The sequence below is a fragment of the Miniopterus natalensis genome, chromosome 17 (genome assembly GCF_054644295.1).
Source record: "Miniopterus natalensis isolate mMinNat1 chromosome 17, mMinNat1.hap1, whole genome shotgun sequence".
Lineage (NCBI taxonomy): Eukaryota > Metazoa > Chordata > Mammalia > Chiroptera > Miniopteridae > Miniopterus > Miniopterus natalensis.
In genome coordinates, this window is record NC_142097.1 from 45,993,918 (window position 1) to 46,006,824 (window position 12,907).

Consider the following 12,907-nt stretch of genomic DNA (forward strand, 5'->3'; position numbering starts at 1 on the left):
CCTTCCGCGGGTTGGTATATTAGGGACGGTTTCATTTAAACCACTTGGTGAAAAGTCACATTGTAGCCACCAGAATATGGGGTCTGATTCAGAGCTGGGGCCCCAGTAACCAGTGGAGGAGACACGGGGTGGTGTCTGGCACCCCCCTCCCCGCATCTCGTGCCTCAGACTTGGGCTTGGCTCCTCGTGCCTGGCTTTCTGTACATCTATCTGCTGCCAGAAATTCCCTTTTCACTGTGTCTCCTTAATAAAAATTTGGTTAGAGTCTGCTTTTTGCAAACATTCAGCCTGCCAAGAGGCACTTCAGAAATGCAGTGTTGTGGCTGGGCGGGGGCCTGAGGTTATTCCCTTCAGGGGAGGAAGATTCTCAAGGGAGAGGCCACAGGGACTGACACTCCCTGGAGAGGGGCACTGGGAGGACGTGGTTGGATGGAAAGGTGAACAAAGTCTAGGACACCTGAAGGGAAAGCCATGCAAAGCTCCCACCGCTCACTTCTGGTTCACATAATAACCTTTTTTCTTTATTTTTTAAAGTTATTATTTTTAATGCAGGACATTTAGTGAATACTGGCTGTATTCAGAAGACTTGGTACCACCAGCCAGGGCCTCTGAATTTTAAAACTGCTCAACAGCTCTCTTAGGATGCTGGTGTAGGAGGCCAAGATGTGGCTGGGGACACTGGTCCCGGAGTCAGAATGGGTCTGCCCTGAGTGGGTCTGCCCAGACCTCTAAGCAAGCATCCTTTCCAAGTTTCCTGATGGGATGAACCCCATCAGAGTTCTGGTGGGACCTTCCTGGGCAGTGGATACTGCTGGGAGGTCCAGAGCTACCCATTGTGGTGGAGGACAGCACCCTCGGACAGTAGGAGACTGGCTGCCAGAGCACCCTGATAATAGATCTGTTCACGGGGGAGCAGCCAGATGTCTGCTTGCATGGACGTCTCACTCAGGGTTTTGTGTGTGTGTGTTTTCCTCTTGTTTTTTTTAAAGGCTAGTAGAGAGTCATGAGGTTGATTTAAGAAGCCAGAGTTGGACTTCTTACCAGGTGAATGAAGTAATGGGGTTCCCATCACAGGAAGCATTTAACAGCTGAGAAAACTTTTGGTCTGTATAGGTGGGTTCATTTGAGTATCACATAGGATGTTTCTCTTGGCCTGGGCGCCACTCCCTTAGCCCAGAAAACAGAGCCCGAGTCTGGGCTTGTGCAGTGAGGATTTTTGTTCCCTGGAAGCTTGTGGCAGGAGAGTGAGGGAGGGAAGGAGAGAAGACCTGGGCCAGGGTGCTCTGTTGAGGGGGGTCCTCATCGTGGTCAACTGGAGCTGGGGCCCTGACCTTCCCAGAGCCCTGGAGAATTGTGTCTTTGCTCCAAGAGAAGACTTCACCCCTTGGGCCCATCTTTTGGGGTGGCACCTCGGCGTACTTTCTTCCCTGCACTTCTGGATGGCAACTGCAGGATCCCACAGGTGTCCCTAACCCCTGTATGTGCAGCCAACTGTAGGCCAGGTAAGGCCTGCCCAGAACTGTGTTCAGTCGCCCCGCTGGCCTCAGGGTCAGGTCCCAGAGGATGGGGAGGGCTGAGCGTAAGATCAGAAAGGCAGGAGACAGAATAGAGTTGAAGCGTCCCCTCCGATGGCCACATTGCACAATTAGCTTGTGGGGATGAAGTTAGGTAAGCCAACTGCTCTTCAAATTCTGGATGACTTACAGGTAGGTGACAGGTGCCTGCAGGAGCTGCGTGCATAGGCCAGCTAGACACCTTCCTCCCAAATTTAATAGGAATTGTCATCGTGGGAGAAGGGGCTCGGTGAGTCCATGCCTGATAGAACTTGGAGCAGTGGGGGAGCCAGCAGTTTTAGGGGTGACCTCAGTACTTTGTGTGAGGCCTCACGGAGGCCCTCAATGCTGCTGTTGTCAGTCAAAACCGGAGGCCTGCCCAGGGCTTAGCCAGGTGTCAGTGAGGCACCCATCTTAGGCTGCCATGAAGCAGGGTGCACTGTGGGGCTGGGGCAAGCAGAGGGGCCTTGCCCCATGGTCCCCTTCTTATGGGGCAGAGTAAGCATTTGGGGGACACAGGAAGGGAAATGCCAGCTGTCCCTCCATGCCAGGCCTCCCTCCTCCGGGGCCAGCCCCACTCAGTGATGTTACTCACAGGGCACCAGGGCCCAGAAGGCAAGCAGGGCCCCGGCCTGCTGACAAGGGAATGGCTTCCTGCTGCCTCCTGATCCAGCTGAGGCTGGATCTCAAAGCTTTCTTAACTGGCTTTTGTTGGGAGACAGCCCTACATGAATCTCTCACCCCTCTCCCCAGCAACCAAGAATGCAAAGGCCTGCCTCTGGTTACCTGGGTGGTGAGGTGAGCAGCATTGAGGAGGTGATGTTGCCCTCAGAAGTTGCTGCTTTGCTTTTTGGCTGCTGTGATACTCGGGTCCTCTCCTGCTACGCAGCCCCGCAGGTGCAGCGTCCTTCTGGAATGGGGGCCCGGGGAACTGCCCCCCCCCATACACACATGTGCACTGACCCTCGAGTCGGTTGCTGTGAGGAGTAAACTCCTCTATCTCCGACCCAGGGGCCTTGTGTCTTCTGTCAGCACAGTGAGAATGTGCCTGGCACCTTGTCAGCTTGAAGTAGAGTGAAACCTTCACTCTGCGCGGTTCTGGAAGGCATCCTGGGACCCCATCACACCTGCCGGCCCCCTGCCACCGTTTGTTCAGGGTCTTGGCTCTTGGACCCATCTAGCTATGAAAAGCAGTGGGGAAGATCAGTGTATAAAACCGCAGCGTGTGGACAAACACAGATGCACCTTTATCTTCTCACATTTTAGGGCCTCCCCACTTCACGTCCCCCACACCCTGGCGGCCCATGTGCTCACTGTCCCCCAGTGAAGTGCTCTCAGCACTATGTCTCCCGACGTGGGGGCAGGGACGGGTTTTTTGTCCGCTGCCAACTCCCTGCTGCTGGCAGAGTCCAGCTACCACGTGAGCTGGCTGCTGATGCGGGGCCAGGACACAGTGGCTGGGAAAAGAGGGCGACAGCTCCTTAGACAGGGCCATTGGATGGCCAGGGATGGCCCTGCCCACCTGCCAGGTGGACACAGACGTCAACCAGGGCAGGTCTGGCTGTTAGCACATCCACAGTCAGGAAGCAGAGTTTCCACTCTCGGCCAGCTCGTGGGCCCTGTTCCCCTCACCCTGGCACCTCGAATCTCCAGTGTCTATTTGCTCAACTGGGGAAGGTAGCTCCTTGAAGGCACCGTTGCCTTGCTCACCCTGAGCTGTGGCAGCACTGGGTAGGTGCTTGGGGACAAATGAAAGAGAGCAAGGAATGAAGGAGGGAAAGAAAGAAGAGAACTGGGATGATTTGCCCTGTAACCAAATCTAGAAAATAAGAGTCTACACATAGATCTTGTTGGAGACGTAATAATATCGAACTATCTCAAAATGTTCAAAGTGTCTCCTAACTCAGTTTCACATGGTAAGTGTGGAAACTGACATATACCCGGTGTAGACTTTCTGAAATAAACTGCTGGTTTGGATTATCTGGTTATTTTCATCAGTTTGGACAGTAAAGTTAGGCTCTCCCAGAATTTACGTCGCCTGGCTCTATGGCCCTTTGGCTCTCTCTGTCAGAGGTTGGCATCACTTCTGCGCTTGTTTCAAAGTTTTAATATTCTATTAAAATGGACGGGACCCTAAGCAAATAGGAACATGTTTAATTTTTAAAAAACAAACAAAGGCAAGAGTATTTTGGAACCTGTCTTCTGAGGACAAGCCTGGCCTTTTCACCACCGCCCAGCATGCCTGTCGAATGGCTGCTGAGCTTCATGAGTGAAGGGCACAGAAGAGTAGAAGCCAATAACCCACAACACTGGGCGTTACCAGACTTTGGAAGAACGGTGGGGGGGGGGTGTGCCCCTAAACCACGGCTCTGGCAGGCCCAGTGCCTTCTGGATTTGTGCTCCAAGCAGCCATTCCACAAGGCACAGGGTCGAAGCAGCTGCCCAGAGATCTCGTCTGCCCCACGCCTGCCCCACGCCTGCCCACAGCAGGTTGGCTGAGGAGATGGACCATTTTGCAGAGATCTGTAAATCATGGGTCTGTTTGTTGGAGGCACTGGTGATGAGCCTCAGGCAGTGCTCCGGGAGCTCCAGGCTCCTGCCTCGGGTCTGCGCCTGGCTGCTGAGTCTCCTGATTAGCAGGATAGAGGAAGCAGCTGGGCGGGGCCCGAGCCCTGGAGCCACGAGCAGGTGAAGAGTTTGCACGTGTGGCCCCTGGCCGGTGGGCACTCTGTTCGCCTGCCCAGAGTGACGGAAACTCGCAGAGCCTGCTTCCTGACTGTGGAGGGAGGTGACAGCGGGGACACAAACCCGTGAGATGCCAGGAAGGGGCCACCGAGTTCCCGCAGGATCACCTGTTGCCCCTCTCGGGAAGATGCCTTGGCTTCTTGTCAGCCACTAAAATGAAGAAACTCAGCAAAAAAGGTCAGAGTAAGGGTTGGCACGTGGTGCCCATTACCCCCCACCCAGGGCCTAGCCGGGAGGACCCAGGCCAGGGCTCTCTCAGCATCTGCCTGCTGTCCCTTCCCACCCCGTGGACCCTGCGGGTCCCGGGGCGCTGAGTATCCTATCGGTGGCTCCCGATTCCAGGTTTGTGGGGAGCGAGGGGCCCTGCTCCCAGCCCCCACCTCACTGCACACTGACCAGGGCTCCACTTGTTTCAAGCTGCGTTTGGTCTTGTTTCCCAGAAGGTCTTCAGGTCGACCATTCCAACCCCTTCTCTGTGAGACAGGTCACGGGTGAAGGCCTCTTAGCCAAGAAAAGCATCACTTTAGTCATTCTGGGAACGAGGTGGGGTTGGTTAGGGCAGCTCAGCGGTAACCCAGGGCCCAGGGTGTGGGTGTCACAGACCCGCTCTGGCTGGGGGAGACGGCCGTCTGGGGAGAGACTTATTATTTTTGCTCTTTGAGGTTTAGTACTTCCTGATCAGACGCTTTTGGAAGCACAGGAAATGCGTGGGTTTAGCTGAGGGAAAGTGCCTCTGAAAGCTCCCCTTCGCCCGGGATGAGGGCACTTTCCACGTGGGTGATGGAGCTGAGGCCCGGACCTGGGCCTGGCTGCTCTGCGGAGAGCTGGCGGCTCTCCCCGAGGCCACTTCTCTCAGAAGGAAGAGGTGCCCACAGTTCCCAAATGTGCAGGTTTTTCAGGAAATGGTCTAAGGTGCTTAAGATTCATGGAAAGTTGAGACAAAACAGCGTAAGAGATCTCCAATCCTGGGGGCTCCTGAGGTCGCCCTTGGGTTGCCCTGAGGGACCTCCATTCTCAGCCCTGTGACAAGGGCGGGGCTGGGAACCTGGACGGGAGTGGCCCTGCCCATCCTCGGCTGCAGCTTAGAGAGCCGGAGGGAGCAGGCCCTTCCCCAGAAGGTGCTGGACACGGTGTGGCCTGTGGTGCCTTTCCTCCCGAAATGCTGGTGGGCCTGGGACGAGGCCGGTCCTCCTCCCACCACCTGGCCCTTGCTCACAGGCCACACTTTTCACCTTTGCTCCAAGTCAGGGTGTCAGGCCACATGGTGGGTCTGGTGGCTGGGTTCAGGGTCCAGAGAGACTGCACAGAATGAGGGGGATGGATGGTCTGCAGAACGTGGCCCACATGGCCCGAGTGTGGCCGTGAGGAGCAGACACCCACGGCCAAGGGGACGCTATGCACATGGCCTCCCTAAAAACATCTGTGATCACCTGGGGGCCGTCAGGTAAACAGCTACTGGAGCTGAAACCCTTTGAGGATTCAAAGTCCTGTTGAGCACCTACTGTGTGCAGTTGTGGGAGGAGGGGCGGTGAGACGTATCTGCCTTGGGAGCTGCAGCTGGGCACTGCCAACCAGCCCAGCTGTCAGCACTGCCCTGAGCACCACCCTGAGGATGGCAGCTTGATTCCCTCTTAGGGAGAGTGGAGATGGTGGTGCGGGCCAGGAGGGTACAGCAGGGACTGGGCACAGGCTCCATGGGTCCCGTACCCCAGGGCCACCTTGCATCCCTGCCTCGGGTCCCCGCCTGCACCCTGCTTGTGGCTTCAGGGTTCAGGGTCTCTGACACCTTATAAAGGGTCAGGAGGGACCGTGGGGTGGGCAGGCTGGGCGGTCGCCAGGAAAGGAGACTGGACATTCAGAGGCTGGTCACCCAGGGAGATGGCAGCCGCTCCGCCTGCCCTCGGCTGGACTTGAAAGAAGTGAGAACAGACAGAATTCAAAGACACCAACAAAAGGGCTTCCTGTTGACACCACCAGACTTTAACTCCTTTCTCCTCTGCACCCGTGCTGGCGCCTCAGTGGGCGCTGTGTCCCCCAGGGTGACAAGCCAAGCACGGAAAGGAAAGTGATGATGCTGGCTCCCGACTCTACGATCTGCTTTTTAAAAATCAGGCTCAAAATGCAGATCCTGCCTCAGGCACCCACGCCAGCCTCGTGGTCCCTGCAGTCACCCTGAGATCTTCTGGGATTAAAGGTGAAACAGCTGCTGTGGATGCTCCTGACTCAGTTTACTAAACCCCAGGCAGACTCTTCACATGCCCACACATGCCCACGTGCACACAAGCCTGTGCACACTCGTTCACACAAATGCACCTGCTGTGGAACAGGCAAGGGGAACCACGCGGAAATCCCTCCTTTCTCTCAGTACATCAGGAACCACTGACTTGTCTTTGGTGGGATATGGCCCCTCCGCACTCGAGGGTAAAGCAGAGGCCAGCAGTTTCTAGCGGCTGCCACCGCTGCTCCAGCAACAGCATCAGGAATAGACAGGGGAGACGACAGAGTGAGGGAAGGAGAATGGGCACCTGGCCCACCCCTGCGCCTGTGTGTGAGCCGCCTGGGCTACCCCACGGCCCCTGGGGGTCCACATCAGGAGTTCATCAAGTCCATTTACAGATGGGGAATGGGCGAGGCGAAGCAAAGCTGGGCTTCCCCGGATAACACACCGGATGTGCCAGCGGGTCTGGTGGACGCAGTGTCTTCTCTGCCACGACCCTTCGAGCAGCACTGAATCTGAGGGTCCTACCTCCACCAGACAGAGCAGCCTGCGTGCAGCCCGACCTGCCGCCCAGCCTCCCCTGTGCAGGGCTCCACTCCACACCAGCAGCTCTTCAGGTTACTGAGTGAAAGGGCTTCTTCATGCAAGTGGAACCTTCAGGGCGAGTGGACCACGACTCTGGCCTTCTCCGAGGTTTCCCGGTGTCTCCCCTCCCCACACTCCAGGGCCCCCAGGCCTGTTCTCAGCCTGTCCAGCAGGGGGCAGCCCTACCCCCATCCTGATGTGGCCTCTCCCTAGGGCTGGGCCAGTGGGACTGGAGGTTAATTGCATGGGAGGGGCTGAGGCCCACTGGCAGGCTCTGGACCAGGGTGTTTTACAGCCGCCCCTGCCTGCTCACCTGGGCTGAGTCACTGAGGTGTGGCCACAACTGACCCAAGGAGGGCCTGTCCCTGGGGCTCCCAGCTGGGGCCATGGAGGGACAAGCTTGCCATCTGGGTGGTTCCCAGGCAGTGACCCAACTATCCACTCCATCCCCACCTCCGTCCTGGCCTGTGCAGCTCTCCCTGGGGTGACCCTGCTTCTCCTCGGAGGGTTGGTGGGAGGGTTGGGGTACATCCTGCCTCCTCAGTCCCAGCCTGTGCTTGGCTGCTCCCTCTCCGTACCTTCTTCTGGCCCAGCTCCCTGGGTCTGTCAGCCCCTGGAGGACAGTGGCAGGAACACCCAGACCTGACTGGGCCAGACTCTGTTCCCCAGCCAGGTGCTCCCTCAAGGTGGGGGTGCTGCTTCCCTATGGGCTGCTGCTTCCAGGGAACCGAGTGCACAGACATTACAGCTCACCTCCTTGGGGGCCATGGCCTGTTCAGAGTGAGATGCTACTGAGACCAAGGTGGCTCCCAGCCCAGCTGGCTGCCCATTTTTCTCTGATGCACAGCCAGCCAAACTCACCAGCAGTTTAGGGTCAGGAGGTATTTAGGTGGAGGGTGTTGGGCTGAGGCTGCCAGCACTCTCTGGGCTGTTTCATGATGTAATTACATGCTATTCCCTGCAGTTGTTAAATGTTCAATTACAAGCGTTTGCTTGTGATACATCATCGGACCACAATTACAATAATTACGTCCCTAAGAGAAGGTCGGTGAAAATGACCTCAGAGGGGATGTGTGAGGCAGAAATGACCCGGCAGGTGGAGGGTTGGGGGAAACCTCCCTGGGCTGTGGGCGTGTTTCCCCATCAGTGACAGAAGGGCAAAGCAGAAATGATTGGCAAACGTCCCAAAGTGTTTTACAAATGCCCAAGGAAAAATTTCCTGGACATATTTAGGAAAAACGTTGGATGCTTTTCTGGAAGTGTCCAGGTTCTAGGGGAGGAAACTGATTCTTCAACCAGCAGGTTCAGGTGACTGGCCATTTGAACAACTGAATGACCATCAATATACATTTGAAAACCTCAAGACTGGGCAGAAAATACCAGTGTTTACAGTGGTTGGGCATGTTAATGGCTGTGGGGAGCATGCCAAGGGCTAGCTAGGGTGGCACCTGGATGCCCGAATCAGCACCTGTGCAAATCCAAGGCCTACCTGCTGTGATAAGCAGGACCACACCCACTTTGCAGGAAACAGACTCAGAATCAGACCCCAACCCCCAGACTGTGTGAACCAGGCCGGGGAGGGGCAGGCTGGAGTCCTGGCCCATCCATCACCCACGGGGCCTGCATGCACCCTGACACCCAGAGGCTGGGAAAGGGCATCCAGCCCCACAGACCCCGCTTCCCGTGAGCCTCCTTCCTCAGGTGATGGGGTCACTGCTGCACTTACAAAGAAATGACTAGAGAAGATGGAACACTGGTGCCTGCAATAAGTTGTAAAAACTCACAGGGCAGGTGCACACTTGGGAGCCCGCAGGTGCTGTTGGGGTTAATCACGGTTGTGGTCACACCAGAGGCTGCCACTGCTGCTCCTGGACTGGCTGGGGTGGGGGCTCTCCCCGCCTGGCCATGTTCTGCCTTCTCAGGCTGGCCAGGTCAGGGGCCGCAGCCCTGTTAAAGAGGTGTCTGGTAAACATTTCTTGAGTGAAAGGCAGACGAGCGAAGGTTGATGGTGACCCGAATTTGGGCCATTTTGGTGTGGACCTACAGGGAAGGCGATCGCCGTCTCCTCTGTGCCGCTCACCCGGCAGGGCATGCTGAGCTGTGCTGTGGGGCCTGCTGTCATCCCCGAGTCCTGTCACTCAGGCTGGTAAGGCCATTGAAAGTCTTCAGGTGGGATGGCAGGCCCCAGCACCCTCAGCTGTTGTCCCGCTGCACGAGCAGGCATGGAGGGGTAGCCTTGTATTTGTGACTCTAGTGGATTCAGGTCTTGTACTTCACCTCCCAACAGTCTCCCTGGCGTTTGGGAGACAGTGAGCGCTGGGAGGCACTCACATTTTGCTCAGATGTCCAGCTCCTTTCCCCCTGCAGGAGGGGGTGAGGGTGGCCTGCTGGCCCCTTCCTGGTTTGACCAGGAGAAAGTCTCACTGCCAAGTGCCCCCAGCTGTCCATGGACGAGCACTCCCAAACTTTTCACACTGCCTAGGAGGACCCCCAGCTCTAACTGACAAATTATAAACCTTTGGGCTTATCATTGGTCCCGCAGGGGTCTCTTTGTTCCTGGCCAGACCCTAGGGGGTGAGATGGGGCAGGTGGTTATGCAGCAGCCTCAGAGAGCCATGACCCACCTCATCCTGCAGGTGGCTTTGCAGGGCTAGGAGGGGGGTGGGCAGCTCCCCACCTTGCAAGTGCCTCCCCAGGAGCTGAGTGATGCCGGGGAACCAGTTCTGCTGCTGTGGCCACACCCTGCAGCTGGCTGGCAGCTTGTCAGGAGGAGGGAAATCTGGAAATTCCTGCTTCAGGGACCCTCCTGGAGTCTAGAGTAGCTGTGTCCCCAGGTGGGGGGTCCATGGCAGACTTAGGCCTGATAGGAGCAAGGCCAGGCCCTTTTCCAAGAACCTATCGGTTCTGCCAAGAACACTGCCAGGCAAGCAGGTTACCTTAGGTTTTATTTTCTAATTTAGAGACTTAATTTTGGGGTTTATAGAAACACCAGGCAGCATACAAGAGTTCCCATGTGTTCTCCCTCTTCCCCCCGCCCAGAGTCCCCGTGATTAAGATCTGTGTTACAGTCAATGAGCCAATATTGATATATGATTAACCAAAGGCTGTAGGCTCACTCTGGTGTGCTGTGTCCCGTGGGCTGTGACAAATGCACTTCCTGTCCTAGCTTTAGGGACCTGGGCACAGGTGGTCTGGCCACACAGCCCTGAGCCTGGGATGGGAACCAATTTCGTTTGCCCCAGAGACAGTCTCTCCCCTTGAGTCCGGTGGTCTCTGGGTGCTTTTTAAAATTAAATTTATTGAGGTAATTTTGGTTAATAACACCCGTTGTATACGTTTCAGGTGCACAGTATTATAATTTGCTATCTGTGAATCTATTGTGTGCTCACCACCCCACAGTCTAATTTCCTTCTGTCACCATGTATTTAACCCTTCACCCAACTCACCCCCCCATTCTGTCGTCTGTGTCTGAGTGTGTTCTGTTAGTTCATTTGTTACTTTCTTGTTTTATATCCCACATATGAGTGAAATCATATGGTTTTTATACTTATTTTACTTAGCATAACACCTTCAAGAGCCATCTGGGTTCCTGGAACCCTGAGCAGGTCACTCTGGCCAGGTCAATCTCTGCATGTGTAACATGGGGGGGGGGGTTGTCCTAAAGCTGCCCCCCTACTCAGTGTGAAGCCACAAGCCCTCAGGGAGAGCCGGGCCTGGGGCCACTTGTAAGGGAGACGGTGTGCAGGGTCAGAGGCGCTGCTGTGCTGAACTGACACCCTTACTGGGTACACAGGTTCCAGGGTTTCAGCTAGCAGCCCCGGCGGTGGGCTCCCTTTGTTCATTCCTCTAAGCACTTCTGCACCCTGGCACCTGCAGCAATGGGGGCAGGGGACACGCATCCCAAATTGGGTTTGGGGAAGGATGCAGCAGGCTCCTGAGCCCAGCTTCAAAGCTGACCTTGAGTCTCAGGGTGACATTACTGTTGGTTACCAGGCAATGTCAACCAGAGCTTTGGCTGGGTGGGTTGACCTGCTCAGCTCCAAGGCTGATGCAAACAAATCCTTTGCCTGCAACCACCTTCAAGGGCAGCCCCTCCCCTTGCCACAGCACTCCTGAGGGCGCTGTCCCTCTGTCCCAGCTGATTTGGGCCCTGCAGACCCCCCAAGGTGTGATCACTGCAACCCAATCAGGCTCCAAGCTCTAACCTCAGGACAACGGTGCGCTTTGCAAATCAGCCGGAGCAGGAACTCTCACACACACAGGCACACGCCACACACATGCACCCCCCCGCCCCCCCCAGTCACTTGAAATTCCTCCTGAAATGTATCTTGGCTAAAACAAGGTCCGGTTTCTCCCCCAGTTGATGCTCTTGATGCTGCTGGAGGCTCTGGAGCCCAGATCAAACCCAGAGAGTCTGAGGACGCAGAAAAGTCAGCTTTTGTGATCCCAGGGGTGGCTGCCTGGAGGGCCAGGGTCCCTCCTTCTGCATGGTAGACCCTCATCACCCTTCCAGAGGCCCAGACTCGCCCAGCTTTCTGACATCAGCTCTTCCTGTGGGGCGGGCTCGCTTGTGTCCCGCTGTCACCCCCACTCTACCAGGCACAGGGGGCTCCAGGGACTGCCTGGTGAAGAAGCCTGTGCTCACCATGCTGGGTCCTTCTCACCACACTGTGCTCGCCATGCTGGGTCCTTCTAGAGCAGGGTCTCAAGGTGGAAGATTTTGCACCTGGGGGGTGGCTTTTGGCAGTATCTGGAGACAGTCTGAGTTGTCAAACCTGGGGGGCAGGCTGGGGAATCTACTGACATCTAAAGCAGTGATTTTCAACAGGTGTGCGGCAAGAAGTTTTAAAACAATACTTAGATTGTCAAATTTAAAAATGGCAACAGCCAACACAATAGCCGCCTGGTGTGAATGAATCCAAATTATCTATATGTATTTTTGACAGATTGGCCAAAAATGTATTTTTTGGTGTGCTGCAGAATTTTAGTAATTAGTTTATGTGTGCCCTGAGATGAAAAACACTGAAAATCAGAGACCTAGAGTACAGAGGCCAGGACGCTGCCAAGCCCTAAAATGAAGAGGCCCCCCCATCGCGGGAGTAGTCAGTGGGGGTCCAGCGCGCAGGGGTGACAGGCCAGGCGGCCGGGCCCCAACCCGCGGGCTTTCCGTGGGGCCGGTGCCCCGAGGCCACGCATGCTCAGCAGCGCGCCCACGCATCTCCGCCACAGCTGGCCTCCCCTCCCCCACGGCCAGGACGGGGTGGAATCTGAACCTCCAGAAAGTACACTCAGCACTGCGGAGGCCGGGTGCCAGGAACACCCCTGACGGGCTCAGGCCGGTCCCCTGAAACTGCCTCGGCCCGCGCCCCTCCAGCCCAGCGGCCACTCGGGCTCCGTCCGCGCCGCGTGACACCGCGGCCCAGGCGCCGGGCGGGGTCCGCACACACGGGGCCTCGGGTTTCCACCCCCGCACCGCGCGGGCAGGGACGCGCCGCCGCCCGCTCCCCTCGGCTCGGACTCCGCTTCCCCGCCGGCGCTTCCTCTCCGGACCTTCTTCCAGCCGCCCCGCCCCGCCCCGCCCCGCCCGGGACCACGCACCCCGGCGCCGGGCGCCCCCGACGAGCCGCGCGCCCTGGCCTCCGCCGCCCGGCTCCCGGGCACCCCGAGCGGCGCGCGGGGCGGGGTTCCGGCGGGGCCGCGGGCGGGCGCGCGGGGCGGGGCGGGGCGGCCGGGCGGGCACCGCCCCCCAGCTGAGCCGGGACCCGGGCTGCTGACTCGCCGACTTCAGAGCTCGGCGGCGGCGGGC